A 14,449-nucleotide genomic window follows, 5' to 3' on the forward strand; every position below is an offset into this window, starting at 1 on the left:
TTTTTGACCACATGCTGTGCCACATACTTCATTTGTATTTTCTGTGAGTCCTCTCTCCATCTTTAATGAGGTAGGCAATTTTATAGATGAGGAAACTGAAATTCAAAGAGGTTAAATAGCAGTAATTTGCAGATATAAGAATTAAATTCAAGTCAGCTTGAATTCAATGTTTTTTTTAAAGGCTGTCTCTAACTGAAAGATAATTTCTCTATTAACAGTGTTATTTAAATAATCAGAAATCCCATTCTGTGACCATATTAAGTGGAATATTTAGCAAAGTATACAATATAATTATTAGCACATAATGTATTTATTTATTTTAAGTATTCATTAAAATACTTGTTGTGTTCCTAACGATGTGCTAGGTGCTGGGTATGCCATGATGAATAAAACAGATGTGGCTCCTGCTATTAAAAAGCTTATAGTCTACTGGGAAAAATAAAAGTATCATCAAAGATTTAGAATTCTATTCCGCCCCAACCCCTCTGGCCTGTATTATGACTGAAAGTAGAAAATATTCTGGTAACATTTAGATTTTATTCTGTTTTTCCAAAACACATGGCTAAAATTTTGCTTTATCAAGAGATTTTTAAGATTGGAAGCACTTCCTGTTTAATGTTCCTTAAGAATAACATTATAGCTGGGGGAAAACCATAGAAGCGGAGATGAAGGATATCTTTTGTATGTGCATCAAGGCTCTTCAACCTGTGAAAGTCAAGGGTTAAGAAGAAGTATAATCAAAGATCTCAGTGGTTTTGAGAATTATATTAATCTGAATGCTTGGATCCTGAATTCTTAAATTTCTCCAGGGGACAGAGAGAACTATAGGGTGGATATATTAAACAGCCAATTGGTGTGCTGAATCTGACCCACAGATATATTTTGTTTGGCTTTCATGGTGTTTTTTTAGAAGTGTGGATTAGTGGCAAGTATTTAATAGTTGAGAGTTTCACCCAAAAATTCAGATTTCCAATCTCTGGAAAATTGGAATATCTGACCATAGTGTAACTGTTTTTCTACATGGCCGCAATTAGCTGAGTTGAGTGATGGTGACTTTTGGTCCATACTCTAGTTTTTCATAGTTCCCACCACTCCCTCTTCCTCCCTGCACACTTACATGTAGTGTCAATTACCATTTATCATTGTGCATCACTGTCATTTTCTCTTAAATTTGATCTGTAGTCATGAGTTTGCAGCCCCTACCATAGACAGATCATTCTTCCTAGAAAGCTTTCCCCTGTAACTCTCTTCCCAATATTCAGTATTAGGTCCTCTCTTCCTGGTGCCCACACAGCATCTAGTCCATACCACCCTTCAAAACTTACCATTTTTGTTTTGTTTTGTTTAAGACAGGGTCTTGCTCTGTCTCCCAGGCTAGAGTGCAGTGGCGTCATCATAGCTCATTGCAACCTCAAACTCCTGGGCTCGAGTGATCCTCCTGCCTCAGCTTTTCAAGTAGCTGAGACTACAGGTGCACGCCAGCATGCCCAGCTAATTTTTCTACTTTTTGTACAGATGGGGATCTCATTGTTGCTTAGGTTGTTCTTGAACTCCTGGCCTCAAGTGATCCTCCTGCCTCGGCCTTCCAAAGTGCTAGGATTACAGATGTGAACCACTGCACCTTGCCCAAAACTTACATTTTTAATAAGTGTTCATTTGATAACTTTTCTTGCTAGACGTGAATATTTTGAGATGAATATCTTATATTTTGTTTTATCCTTAGGGAATTCAATAGTGCCTGACACTTTAGAAGTGATGAATTTATGTTTGTTTGTTTGTTAATAAATGAGATGAACTTTAAATGTTTCCTGGAAAATAAATTCTACAATATAAGCAAATCTCCAGGAATAGTTAGTTCCTTATTAGGCTCTAGTATTTGCCAGTAATACTCATCAAGAGGGATACTTTGATGATGCTGCAGAACAAGGAAAGATGAGGGTGAGGGAAAAGAGGCTCCTAGGGTGAAATTTAAGGATACGCTTCCTCTCAGGATTAAGCAAATGCCTCCTTAAATTATATGACATAGAAGCTTCTCTTGCCTCATGATACTCCCAACCCTCCCTCTGAATGACATGTACAAATGAACTTTTAGTTTAGAAATAAAATACTGGTCATAATTGGAAGGGCTATAGAAACAGGAATCTACATTGGTTTTAACGGAAACATGACCATGAGAAAAAATATTTTATTATTTTAAAACTGCATATTTCTGGATGCTTTAGAGATTTTCTTTTTATGATTGTTTTAAGCACTTTGATTATGATATGCTTGTGTAGTTTCTTCATGTTTCTTTTGCTTCGGGTTTGTTAAGCTTTTTGGATCTGTGAGTTTACAGTTTTCATCAAATTTGGGAAAATTTTAGCCTTTATTTTTTTCAAATATTTTTCACATCCTCTGTTCTTTCTCATCTTTTTTAGGGACTTTAATTACACATATATTAGGTTAATTGAAGTTGAATCACAGCTCACTGATACATCATTAATTATTTTCAGTCTTTTTTATCTTTGTGTTTCATTTTGGATAGTTTCTATTGTTACAACTTCAGGTTCACTAATCTTTTCTTCCACAGTATTTAATAAAACACACCAGATATGACTAATAATATTAGTTTCAGATATTTATGGTTTTCACATATAGAAGTTTGATTTGGGTTGTTGGTATGTATTTTATGTCTATGCATAAACATGCTCAATTTTTCCTCTAGCTTCCTTGTATATGGTATGTAGTAATGATAACTATTTTAAAGTTCTTGTCTCCTAAATCTATCAGCTGTGTCATTTTTTGGGTTAGTTTTGATGATTGATTTTATTTCCCTTTTATGGCTTTTATTTTTCTGCTTATTTGCATGCCTGCTAAGTTTTGAGTAGATGCTAGACATTGTCATTTTAGTTTTTTGGGTTCTGTATATTTTTGTATTCATATAAATATTCTTGAGCTTGGTTCTGGGACTCAGTTAAGTTTATTATAAATAGCTTGATCCTTTCTGAGTGACATGGACATTTAAGCTGGTGAACAGAAAGAAAGGAAACATCAGGGAATACAGTAGGAAAGAGAATTGTCCTGGAAGCCAAGGGGATGGTGTTAAGAAATAGAAAAAGGATGCAGATCACATGCTGCTGAGAGTTCAAGTGGGATAAGAACTGAAAACAAGCTATCGAATAATGTAATTTATTTTTTGCAGAGAATATTCTGTAGTCTTGTGAACAGAAATCAGATTATAAAATGTTGAGGACTAAGTGAGAGGATGGAGTGAGGCAGAGAGTAGATTCTTCTTCTTTTTCTTTTTTTAATCTCTCAGATTCTTTTCCTCCTTATATTTTTCTCCATTTCCTTTACAAATAGACTAATAGCCTTATGATGGGATAGACTCTATTTTAAAAACATACATTTTTTTCCTATTCAGACTTATTCAGAGGATAAAATACCTTGATTTGTGGAGGTTGGCTGGTAACTACCAACTTTTATTTGATTGGGTATATTTTTAGAGCTTGGAAAAACAGACATTGCTATCTAGGTTTCAAACTATAGAGAAAAATTCTAAATAAATTTCTCATAGGTTTCAAACTGTAGAGGAACATTCTAAATAAATTTCTCATTGTTACTGATTTAGTGTTACTGTGTGCAGAGTTTCCTAGTTTAGGTCCAAAATAGCAGCCTCAGTTCCTTTATATAATAACACACTGTTTATTCAACCCTCATATGTAGCATCAGCCTGTTAGTAGTGAAATAGAAGATTGGCAACAGCCAGAAAAGACCAAAACATTACTTTATAGCTTTCCTTAACATATAAAATAAAAAAAAAATAGAAAATATATAGATATGTTAGAAATACTACAAGTGAAATCTCAAAAATTTTAGGGGGATTGATCAGATGGTGTTTTCTTTTGATAAGGAAATAGTAAAGGATTGAGTATTGTCTTGAGCATTATGTAATAGGTGCTTTATTAAAAAATTCTTTGGTAATAAATATCTTATGAAATTAAATCTAAGGCAATGGATTTACCAGTGGTAGAAATAGTTCTGAAAGAATCATAAATAGGCTTGGTTTCTACCTCTTTTCTGTTACTAGCCATGTGATCTTAAGCAAATTGCTTATATTCTCTGATCCTCATTTTCCTTATTTGTAAACTATGGTAAATGTTGACCTCTCAGTGTCATAGGCTGGCCATGCAGAGCAAATGATAAACAAAAATGTGACAGCCATGAAGTACTAGATGCAGTCATGGTATTTCAAGCATTAAACATCACTAGCCATCACTGAAACTCTTTGGGTTCTAATTAAGAGCTCTATGCAGAGCTCTTCTGGCATATGACACTATAAAGGAACATTATAGGGACAAATTTGAGGCTTTGGCCACATTCCTCAGATCCTAGTTATCAGTTACTTACAAGATAGAATGAAAGTTTCTATACTTCATATGCTGTTGAGAGTAAACAGATATTAGTGGAATAGAAATGTTGATTGTCTTTGCTTTGTTGCCTGTATACAACCTGTGGAGACAGGAGAAATGAGTAAGAAGCAAGTGGTAAAATTAAAGTGCTTTCCTGGCAAATGCTTTGTTCTTGGGCTGCATTTTGTAACAGATAGTGTTCACATTAGGCTAATTTTCCATTTTATAATGTATGCTTTCTAAGCCTGTCATTCCTAGTACTTTTCAAAGTTGCAAAAGAAGAGTATTTACTCTACTAAAAATGTAAATGTAATGTACACTAAAATCGTAATGTAAAAATGTAAATTCACATACTGTAAGAAATTGAGAGCTTAATGTTAGAGCAAAACTGTAGGATCTCAAAATTTTACGAGGCTATGTTTGGCCTAGAAAACACTGGGATCATATTTATAGAGCAGGCCTGTGTATGTTGATTTATGGTAAATAAAAAAAGTAGATACTGTTATGGATAATATGAATGGTCTATTTTGTAATTAGGACTTTTCTGGGAAAAATGCCTACTTTACCAAGAAATTTAAATTAGGCTGTTGATCTGGCGGCAAAGTGCAACTCATATTATTTTTTACACGATAAGGGCAAAAGTGTCAGGAAAGCTTTTATAAGCCTATCATGGTATGTCGGAAGTCAGGAATAGTAGAATTTCACAAGTCAAATGAGATAGAGCCTTAATGTCAATATTTGTGTACTGATAAATGTGACTTGTGAAATTTGGCTCCAGTTGCCAACTGCTTTAGTCTTACAATTTAAAATTACATTAGTAATGAAAACTAATGAACACAAAATTTCCACTTTTATAAAACAGTTCTACCCAACTTACACAGTTTTTGAGAAAAATAACTTTAAATAGTTTTGGCAACTGCTGATTAAATATTTGAATCTGGTTTTGTGCACATAGAGCACATTTTATTCATTACATTAACCACACAGTAAATAAATGAATACCACAGTCATTTACTTTGCTGAGTATAACTAAAAAGTTAAGTATTAAGTGTGCAATAAATATGTAGAAATGCAAAAGTAATGAGGAACGTTATTGGAATACTATGTACAGAAATACAGCATTCTTATATTTTATCATATTTTTGTTGAAATTTAACTTAATAATCCTTATTTTAGTTCTTGTATAATTATATACAATATTTTGGTTTTAAATGTAATTGGATTCACTCCTTCATTTCCAAGAACTATTTGCTCATGTATTCCTTTAATTCCTAAGCCAAAATTTGTGTTTAATTGTCCTTGTTGATTAGAACATTTTTTAATAATATTGAGAGAAGCTTTAATTAGCTATCAGTAACTTTGTATCTTTTTCCTTTAGACATTATCCTAGGTATTATTGCAAATTTGAAGATAAATAGCTAAATCATAATTTTAACCAATTATAAAAATATATAACTCTCAGAGTTGTTTCTCTTTTGCATGTTTTTTATACCATTTTGTTAGGCACAGATTGAAAGGAATGAGAAGTATGCTTTTGATAGACATGTGGCTATGGATAGGTTCTTTTAGTCTGCCATTAAAACTGAAAAATTAGTATTTCAGATGATATTTTAAATGATAATTAAATTTCATATTTTCTGCCTTCAATAAATTTATGTATATTTTCACATAAAATTTAAAATGGGAGGGGATGAGTTATTTGGAGGGAAGATTAGAAAGCTATATTTGCTGAATGCAAATAAAACAGATGTAAAATTAAATGATATAAACACAAATAATGTAAATCTAAAATTAAACTGATGCTGACAACATTTTCAAGAATTCTAAACAAATTTGCATGTAATATTTTATCTCTGGATAGGAACCATAGATGATGAACTTTCTTTTAGGCTTATCATGTAACTAAAAGACCTCTTAGGACCTTGATGCTTAGAGAAAAATATTAAAATTAGACACATTTCCTTATCTTTTCACTGGTAATCATCACTAGAAGGTAACACAGTATATGGCATGTACCTTTTCTGCAGTAACTGTAAAGAGCTGCGGTTTGGTAGGCTTTCGTTTTAAACATCCATAATACTTTCAGGAAAGGGTGAAGGGAAAAAAGCTTCACTTTTGCTTTTCCTTTCAGGATGAGAGTTGGAAACTTTGGCTTAATATGAGGTTGATGATCAGAATATACTATATTTTAAAAATTATCCATGAAATGGAAATGGAAATGATTTACTATGAAAAACTTTAATCAGGAGTTGAGTTCTTAAGGCAAGAAGAAATTTACTTGGAGAAAGAGTGTTGAAGGGAGTGGTATCTCAATTAAAAATCAAAATCAAGCCGGGCGCGGTGGCTCACGCTTGTAATCCTAGCACTCTGGGAGGCCGAGGCGGGCGGATTGTTTGAGCTCAGGAGTTTGAGACCAGCCTGAGCAAGAGCGAGACCCCGCCTCTACTAAAAATTAGAAAGAAATTAATCGGCCAACTAAAAATATATAGAAAAAAAAATTAGCCAGGCATGGTGGCGCATGCCTGTAGTCCCAGCTACTCGGGAGGCTGAGGCAGAAGGATCACTTGAGCCCAGGAGTTTGAGGTTGCTGTGAGCTAGGCTGACGCCATGGCACTCACTCTAGCCCAGGCAAAAGAGTGAGACTCTGTCTCAAAAAAAAAAAAAAAAAAAATCAAAATCATAGCAAGAAGCTATGTGTAGTTTCTGTAATATATCCAAACATTTATTTCCTATATATATTTTTCAAAACTATTTGACAATGTTTGTCCAGAGCAGAGGTGGATTTACCATAAAAGTAATGAATCTTAAGCTTTAGGGCTTTAGGGCACTTGAGTGGGCCTTTTTACAGACTAACATGCTAGAAAAAAAGATGAAATTAGCATTCTTGTCATTATAGAAAATATTTCTAATAATTGATACTTACAAAAGTGGTCAGAGAGTATGCAGCCAAAAATATTTTTTAAAAATGTATTATGATTTTCTGACAGATAAAAAATGTTATTTATTTAAATTTTTGTGATGTTTGTGGTATTTTCCAGCATTTTAAAATTTGTTGTGATTTCTCATTCTAAACAAATGTGTACTTTTGTACAAAATAATATATTTATTAATATTACCTTTTTTCCTTAAAGAAAGGCCTCCATATTGTAAAACTTCAGGCCTCCCAAGCCCCTTAACACAAAGAAGTCTCCACGCTGTTAATTGATAAATTTGAGAATAATGTAATTTTTAAAGTCAAATTCTCATAGAGGGTGAGTTACATTTTTTTAAACAGTTTATGTGGATTTTAGCTGTTGAATGAGCCATTTTAAGTCAATCTCATTTATTTATGATATCACTATGAAACACACACCTCTATTAAGATAAACAGAATAAATCATTTCATATTGCAGCTTCAGATTTGTATACTATTTCTTCTACTATGGATTCATTGTTTTTCCAAAGGTGAGATTTTTGTTTTGCTAATTAGTGATAATATTTTCTGAGCTTTTACCCCAAGTTAAGTTTCTTTTCCTTTTTGTGCTATTTTATTTTTTCAGTTAGTTGTTTGAATTTTTAAGAAATTTTCAGGAATGAAAAAACTTATTTTAGAAGCATAAAATATTTTCCCCAAATGCAGAGGATCTAGATTCATTTAGAAAAGGCAGAGTTTTTTTTTTTATCAAGTTCCAAGTATAAGAATTCTTTGTCTATTTTGAACTTATATTAACAATTTTGCAGACAATCTATGACCTTCAAATGTTCTTTTTCTTATGTTGTGAATCAAAGAATTTCTAACCATAGCATTTCACCTGTTTCTCTTCTCATTTCTTTAAATATTTATTGTCATTTGAAAGAAAACTCACTTGGTATACAATTTTTAGGGCTACTTTGCTAGGTGGGGGAAATTTCTGCAGTATCTTTAAGGTATAGGCACATCACCTCCTCTCTAGACTTTTTGGAGGTATTTCAATGAGGTCATTAATAGTTGGGGCCTGGAACCAGACTGCCTGGGTTTAAATCCTGGCCATTCCACTCATTTGCTGGTGAATTTAAGCAGGTCATTTAACCTATGTTTCTCTTCCTCATCTCTAAGATGCCAATAACAACCATACTCTTAGGGTTAACACATAAACAAGTACTTTTTCAGTGTGTGGCACACGGTAAATACACAATAGATATGAATTATTATTATAATGGTATAGGAATAATAAATAATTTGGGGACCTTTGGTTCTCAACAAAGGAAAGTACTTGGCCTCTTAGTTCATTGGGCTGCTATAACAAAATATCTTAGAGTGGGTAATTTATAAACAACAGAGATTTATTGCTTATAGTTCTGGAGGCCAGAAGTCCAAGATGAAGGTGCTGACAGATCTGGGGTCTGGCGAGGGCTTCTTTGCCTAATAGATGGTGCTTTCTTGCTGTGTCCTCACATGGCTGAAGGGGCAGAAAAAGCTCCCTCAAGCCTCTTTTATAAGAAAGGCACTAATCCCATTCATGAGGGCAGAATTCTTCTGATCTCTTCATCTCCCAAAGGTCCCATCTGTTAATGCCACCACATTGGAGATTAGGTTTCAACCCATGAATTCTGGGGAGACACAAATATTCTGACCACAGAAGCCTCATTTCCCTCCACGAAGCTTTGGGTATTCTTGGAACCTCAATATCCATTCTATGGAGTTTTTTCTCTGGTCATGCAGCCAAACACAGAATAAAAGATTTATCATATTAATATTCAGGGACCTTTAAAAAGCATGATTACATTATGAAAAGGATTTATTGACGATGGTTAACATAACATAATATTATGTCTTACAAGCTTGTGCAAAAGAAAATCATGGATAGGATTTGGATTGAGAGCTGGTGTGACACTAATTGTCAACTATTTTTAAACATCTCTGCTCTGGCATATTTTTTTTTGAGGAAGTCTCTGGAATAAAATCTTATTTTCTAATCCTGTGTCTATTCTAAATGTATTCTGGAATGTGGAGCAGGAATGTGTGCTAGGCTGGAGTGTGGCGGAGAGCGCCCTCAGCTCGGTGCAGGTAGGCGTGGGTGGCAGAAAAAGGACAAACCAAACGCCCTGGGTTCCTTGAGAATGTAGACTTCTCACAGAAGAAAGCGAAGCTCACACGGGTACTCGGCCTCTCCTCCCGACGATGCCACTTTGAGATGGAGCTCTGCGCGCCCTCCCGGGCGAGTGCAGCGCGGAAGTCCGGGCCCGCCGAGGGGTGATTGGCGGCGGCCTGCGGGGCCTGTGTGCCTCGGCTTCCCGGCGACACGGAAGCAGTCGAGGAGGTCGAGCGTGACACTGGAGACTGCTGGGACCCCGAGGCGCCAGAAGAGACCCATACTACCAGATCTTTTGCATTCTTATTCAAATTAGAAAAACGCTAATGAATTTATGGATTAAATCAACTGTAAATTATTTGCTTCAACCCTTCTCAGTTTCTCTCTCTCTCAAAAAAAAAGTATAGCTAGGTCATTTATTATAGGCTGATAACCAGAGAGCATTTTTCACTTGACGAGACTCCCAAATGAGTTGCTGTTAATATTAGGAGTTAATTATCTTATGATTAGTTCTCTTAACCTTTGCAGACAAAAATCTCAGTGCTGTCCACATTTCCTGGTGTTAGTGGGAGGTTTTGCCTCTGTTGTGATCTTTTAGGTGAAGACAAATCTGAGACTGAGGGCTCAGAGAAGAGAGGGCTCCCATTAATCCCCAATAATGAGATTATGCTGATAAGAAGAGGAAAATAAGGGATAAACATTTATTAAACAGTAAATGAACCATTTCCCGCCACCCCCCCAAGTAGATGGTGTTAATGAGGAACTGAGTAGGGATGAGGTACCACTGTCAGAATGTTAGGTAGTTAGCAAGGGATTCCGGGTCTTCTAGGGATGAAAGTGGGTGCTGTTGCCTTGGTGCAATTGCACAACCTGGGTAGAAGGAGAAGAGTGGGCTCCAGTCCCCCTTCTTGGTCCTGCCCCACCCTAATCCTCTCCCAAATGACTGCCATACTTGGGGGAGGAGGGGATACCCTACAAGTCTGCCTAATCATTATTTAGCCCACCAGCTGCAAAAGAAGGTAGAGTGCTCTCTAGCCTAGGGAGAAAGCTGCACACATACCATAGAGTCCAGAAATTGATGTAGAACAACCCGTATGCTTATAATGCGACTCCCAACTGTCCAAAGTCGTTTCATGGTGATATTTGAGTCACTAGGGAGGTTCCAATCTGGGCACTATAAAACAAGATGCAGACCATAACCAGGCCCTTTCATGTCCTTGCTTTTTCTTTCTGCTGTGACAATGGGTCTGGTCATCACCTGTGACATATGTATCACACTTTGTAAACCTATATCTTGTTCTTGCTCTATAATCCTATCTTTCTCTCCTCATTAAACCTCATTTTTATGCTTGCTTTAAAAAAAAAAACTAAATGTATTTCTGCTTAGTTATATCAGACATTTTCTTAAGTGAAACAGTTGTTTCCCTAGTATATGAAGACAAATTATTTTGCAGTAGACAAAGACATGTGGACTGAGTTGGGGGAATAAGGGATTTAGGGCCTACCAGGTGGGTTTGGAGGAGAGGACGGGAGAGGCTGGAGGTTGAAGAGGCGGAGGAGTGATGGTATTTGGCTCATCTGGAGGGGTAAGAAAATAGAGGGGCTTCGGACTTGCTTGCTGAACTAAAGTTCAGGGCGGTGAGCAGCCTCTGTGAGTGTCAAGAGAAAGTAGAGGAGATTTTTCTGAGACTTATCCAGGAAGAGTTTTATTTCTTCTGTGGTGGTGCTGCCACATGTGGTAACTACCTCATAGCGTGGGGATGAAAACTAGCCAGGATTGTGTGGTAAGCTTGGCTAGTTTGGATTCCATGACTAAATGAGTACAAATAGTTTGTGTCCTAAAATTCTTCATGCACTGGTCAAAGAATGCATTTAAAACAAGTGACTGAACGTTTTATAATACAGTATCATTGATTCTCAAGATGCAGAAAAGACTGTGTTTTCCAGACCCTGTCCTAAAGAGTAGTTTAATCCTTTGCCTGTAGAAAAACAACAGAGGCAAACCAGAAGCTTCTGTTGGCAATTTCCCATACTAGTTCATTACAATTTTTCACCCTGCTATCTTGTGACATATTTGTAGTTTCATAAATATACTGTGGCACTTGGGGTGAGACAGGAAGGAAGAGGGGCATATCTGTGAAAGTCAGTGTAAGATGGTTGGCAGGTATATGCTGAGGAAGAAAAATGCCATGTCACATGAAGAATTCTTCCCCATTATGCAGTGTGCTTTGACCCCCATTGTAAAGTGCTCTTCTACTGTGTATTTTTTGCAGAAGTCTTCTTACAGTGTTGAATCCACACTAAGAACATGCAATGGCCTACCTGGATTTTGTCCCTTCGTATCTGGCTTGAGTTTGTACTTGGTATGATCTCTTATTTTAAGAACTAGCCTGAGACATCCAGACCCTTGCTGCGCCACCCCTGGAGAGAGAAAAACAAAGGAAATAGAATTGTACAATATAAGAAGGGAATTTAAAGAGACTATCTCCAATTGTTTTCAAGTTGCTTTTTCTTCTCTTCTTCTCTCCTTTCCTTCCTCCCTCATAACCTCCCTTCCTTTCTTCTTTTTTAAAGCCAGGAACCATTTCTCCTGTGGAAAGTTTGTATGAAACCCCATAGGAAGACAAAATAAAGGCTGCTCTAGTAGAAGCATGGATAAGGCAGTGCCCAGAACTCTTCCTGGTTGTGATTCTAGGAAGAATAATTTAAAAATACTCAATTAATGATATTAAAAACAGAGACCTAGACCTTTAAATGACTTGCTACAGTTTCTAATTTTGACTCCTTTGGAGATAAGGTGAGCATGCTGAACTCTTCCGTTAACGGAGAAATTCTTGACATGGATTGCCAGATCTACCCACTGAAGTTTTAAATTCTCTTCCATTTCTTACTTGCTTTCAAACTATTTAAATATTGACTATGATAGGAAAATTATATGGGTCACTTTTTTTTCCTACTTTTCTTTATAATTTAAGATCATATCTATTTTATATAGTCCTATTGTAAGAGCTGGGGAGAAAGTCTGGTAGATTTAAATCTATACATTTCTAGAAAGATTAAAAATTTCTTATTCTCTAAGACGAACATTTATTCCACAATTGCAGTGTAAAAATATTATTTGAAAGCTTATAAATTAATGTCCCCCCAAATTAAAGAGTTTACCAAACTCTTGAAAAAATCCTAAATTTATTTTAAAAAATGTATAGCATTTCTTATATTAAAGCTATTTTCTATTTCTTTTCAGTGCCCTAAAGAAGAATATTCACCTAAAATTAGGACATTATATGTATATAGCAACATTACATTAGTGTAAAATACTTGCCTGCTCTAGAAAGTCCTTTTTCCTCTAGAGGGCAATGCTTCACTTTTATATTGCTTAACATAGACAGAAATGTTAAGAACAGCCTTCTTTCTTAAGAGACTAGAAGTGGGTCACACTGCTCATTCTCTCTCTCTTTCTTTTTAAAAATATATTGTATAGCTAAGACATTTAATAAGACATGCTTTTAACCAGCAAAAATCTAAGATAATTAGAACTTCCATAAACTAATATTTGATTTGTATTTTTCGGGAAGATTTCTTTGGCTTCTTTATTTTCTAAGAAAGCATAGAACGTGCTTGACTTATGCTCTAAATTTAATTATAATTGAATTCTCTTTTCTGAAAGATAAAGTTTCTTTCTCCCTTGAAACCATTTGACTTAAGCTTCTAGATTTGTCACTTGACTTGCTGAAAAACAAAACAAAGCAACTGCCAAAAGCCAACTAAAACAAGAAACAAAAAACCTAGTTTGTCTTCTTTGGTTCTAGTTTTCTATTTGTGTTTTTCAGGCCGTTTTAAAATTTAGACTATTTGCCTTGTGCCACAGACTTCTGTTTTTGTAATAGTTCCACAAAACAGATGTATTTATTATGAAAACGAAAACCTTCTCCATCCCCTTCAGCCCACTGTCATCCCATCCTTCTCAAAAGCAAAATCAAAATATACTAAGATGGTAGGCAGAATTTGAGGATATCCCCAAGATTTCTGGCAACTGGTGTACACGCACACCTTCACCCAGTTATTCTGTAAAGCACTAATCTAGGTACTGCTGTGAAGGGATTTTGCAAATGAATTAAGATCCCAAACAGTCAGCCTTAAAATAGGGAGATTATCTGAGTAAGCCTGACTTAATTACATGAGCCCCTTTCAATCTATGTCTAGTGATTAGAAACAGAAGTCAGACAGGTCTGAAATGTGCGAGGGATTCAATTCAAGAGAGATTCTCCATTTGTGGTTTTGAGATGGGAAGGAGACATGAGACATGGACATGAGAGTGGCCTCTAGTGGCTGAGAGTGGTTCCTAGTTGACAGCCAGCAAGAAAACCAGGACCTCAATCCTACAACCACAAGAAACTGAATTCCAACAAAACTGAGTGAGCTTGGAATTGGGCCCCAAGCTTCAGATGAGAATGAAGCCCAGACAACACTTTGATTTTAGCTTTGAGACACCCTGGGCAGAGGACCCAGTTCAGCCATGCTAGGCTTGTGATCTACACAACTGTTAAGATAATAAATACTAATAGCTGCTGTTTTAAGCCTCTAAGTTTGTTATTATGCAGCAATAGAAAACCAATACAATCAAGGTGAAGAAATTCATTTAAAATTGTGTATAAAGAGTTGGCTTAAAAAGTGGAAACTCATATGATGTGATACTGAAACAATAATGTTCAACATTTGGGGATTTGCCATACCCCATTATAGAGGTGGTTTGCTGGTCAATATCTATGCTCCTTTTGTGATGAAGGGCTGATAACCAGAATCTATATAGAACTCAGGAAAATCAGCAAGAAAAAATCAAACGACCCCAATAAAAAAGTGGGCAAAGGACATGAACAGAAACTTTTGAAAAGAAGATAGACTTATGGCCAACAAACATATGAAAAAATGCTCAACATCCCTAATCATCAGGGAAATGCAAATCAAAACCACAATGAGATATCACTTAACTTCAGTGAAAATGGCTTT

Source organism: Propithecus coquereli, unplaced genomic scaffold, assembly GCF_000956105.1.
Source record: "Propithecus coquereli isolate 6110/MARCELLA unplaced genomic scaffold, Pcoq_1.0 Scaffold135, whole genome shotgun sequence".
Lineage (NCBI taxonomy): Eukaryota > Metazoa > Chordata > Mammalia > Primates > Indriidae > Propithecus > Propithecus coquereli.